Genomic DNA, 2,837 nt, shown 5'->3' with positions numbered 1-2,837 from the left:
ATGTGCCGTCGGACTTGACTTGCTGCCACGTGGTACTGGGTACGACAACAGTGTTGATGGCAGGGGCGCGGTTGCCACGTCCGTCGATCGACATGAGGGCGACAGCAAAGACAGCAACACACACACGGCAGTGGTCGAGTCCATGATGTCAAATTGAAAAGTTGGAATGAGATTGGGATCAATGATTGGATAGTGGGCATATTTTTTGCCAGTCATTGGCGAAATAGCTGAGGTGCCCAAAATGGGACGAAATGGGGTCATGTATCCCATGTTGAAAAAAGGATTTTGGAATGAGTTGGGTTTTGATTGGATAATAATGCCCATTTTGAAAACTACTACGTTGTACTTGGAACAGGGTGTTACTGGTCATAAAACAGTTTTTGCTCCACAACCGTCCGGTTAATTGGCTTATTGCGCGATGGGCGTCGCGCAAATTCCGTTTCCGGCAAAGATCTTGGGTCCAAGACAATACAAATGGCAGTATATTTCATTTTGATAAAAATGAAACGACTTTGCGCGACACGTAATTGGCCAAAATCAACGTCACTTTCAAAAGATTACCACGAGGCACGACACATCACTGCAGGACATCCGAGGTATGCGGGTGTCCAAATCCACGAAAGCTGGATACAGAAGCGGCTTGAACCAAATCACGAAGTGGATACTCGCTCATGGGACTCCGGACATGCTCACATCTATCGGCAGCATCGACTTGACTGTGTTACGATCACTTTCTTCAGTTCATTCAGTGGGCATTTCAAAACACTTCCAACAAGCCTGGGACCCTAGCCAGTTACAGGTCTGCCATCAAAGACTACTATAAACAACAGGGAGTAGCAGTACCACGTGAATACGACGAGGACAAGAAAGATCTTTTTCAAGGTATCTCAAAATAATATGCCTCATTACTTTGAAATCTCTACATAGGCATACGTCGCCATTACGCCGAGCAATCTCAATCAGGTGGTGTCAAAGAGTCTGGAAAACGGCCATTGGGATATTCTATGTACGAAACTCTCAGTTTTGAGTCACTTCAGCTCGTCGATAGTGGATTTGCGCACTTTTTTTTGTCACTGTCGTGGAATTTGATGTGTCGCTCAAAGTCGACGAAACTATTTTGTTTGATCACATCTCCTTCGAGGAGGATGCAATTGGAATTATGTTCTGCAAAAGCAAAACTGACCAAACTGGTGAAAAAAATCGCGACCCTCGTCACCTTTATGCTAACCCAATGAAACCAGCGACATGTATGTTTTTGGCCATTGGAGTGTATTTGGCAAGCTATCCTCAATTGGCTCCTGGACCTCTCTTCCCTGGTGGTTGTCAGCGTGACCGCTTTGGAAAGACTTTGTCACGATTGGTTGCTGTGTCTGGTGGGTCAGCGTGTGGAGCCATCGGTACCCATTCCATTCGGAAGGGCGTTGCGACGTTTGCGTGTTCTGGTAGCACAAGTGGGCCATGTATGGCAAGTGTGTGTTTGCGTTGTGGCTGGACTTTGGGTCATGTGTTGGAACGATACGTGCATTATGAACGCGCTGGAGACCAGTATCTTGGTCGTGTTGTGGCTGGATTACCAAATCACAAACCTGAGTTTGCAATTTTGCTGTCTCACTTTCCACCTGCTATGGATGACAATGTCCGTCATGCAATTGCTATCACGTTCCCGATTTTGGCTCTGGAATCACACTTGTGGAAGGTCCTAACCTATTTTTTGGCTTCCCTCGTTTATCACCATGATTGGTTGGTTGAAGTCATGCCTGCGAAGCATCCACTAATGTCGTCAGCAATTTTTGCGAATTCATCCATTTTGGCAACACTCAAATCCCATGTTACAATTGCATCCGCCCGTGTCGCCCCAACAGGAATCCCCCCCACGTCGACATTTTCAAGTCACTTGAGAAAAACCACACTGCGGCAATGGATTTACCCGACACAATTTCAACACGATTGGGTGCACTCATGGAGGATCATGCTGGAATTATTACACGACAATACCAGGAATCAACATTGTCGGACTTCGTTGCCAGACTTGGCCCCCAACCAGCTGACCCCCTGGGTCGTCACCGGTGCCTACCACAACAACCCCAACCGTTCTCCACAACTGGCATGCCAGACTTTCGAAATTGCCATTGGAATTTGAATTCCCATCCGTGGACTCTGCTTCGGCTTGGAGACTGTGGTGGCTGGGAAACACGAGTAGCTATCATCCACCATATAGATATATCGTACCTTTAGACTTGGCTTCCACGAGGCAGCGCAAAGTCTTGTCGCTATGGAAGTTCATGATGAACCAGTTCGAGCGCGTTCGCCACGAGATTGGACTTGTCATGCCCACGCATCCTACAGAAGATGATGTGTCACAGCACTTTGAACCAGTGGCGTTGTACATACAAAACCTGTGTGATGGTGATTCGAGGAAGCGAACTGCCCAGCCATCCCAGCTTCGACTTGTATCGATGGTCCGGCTCGGGCGGAAGTCTTCGTGAATGCAATCTTGAGTGGTACTTTTGGTAATAGACTCAATTTTAGCCAATCAAATTCTGCGTGACAGCCGTTGCGCAATTTCCAATTACAATACATCAATGTAAATTTTGCAACTTGCGAAATTATTTTTATATCATGATGAACAACTATATAAAGCCATTGTGTTTAGGTGAATGTGACAGATCTTGACGAGCACTTTCAGGTTACGTCCACCACGTCGCTACTATTAAATACTTCGAAGTAGTATAGGATACATACTTGAGGAATTCATGAAAGAAAACAGAATAAAATCGGTACATCACTGGTCGGTCACGTTATCTGATTGGGTCGGGTAAGATCGAAAATAAGAGGAT

The sequence above is a fragment of the Aphanomyces astaci genome (assembly GCF_000520075.1).
Source record: "Aphanomyces astaci strain APO3 unplaced genomic scaffold supercont1.71, whole genome shotgun sequence".
Classification (NCBI taxonomy): Eukaryota; Oomycota; class Saprolegniomycetes; order Saprolegniales; family Verrucalvaceae; genus Aphanomyces; species Aphanomyces astaci.
This window is presented reverse-complemented; position numbering follows the sequence as displayed.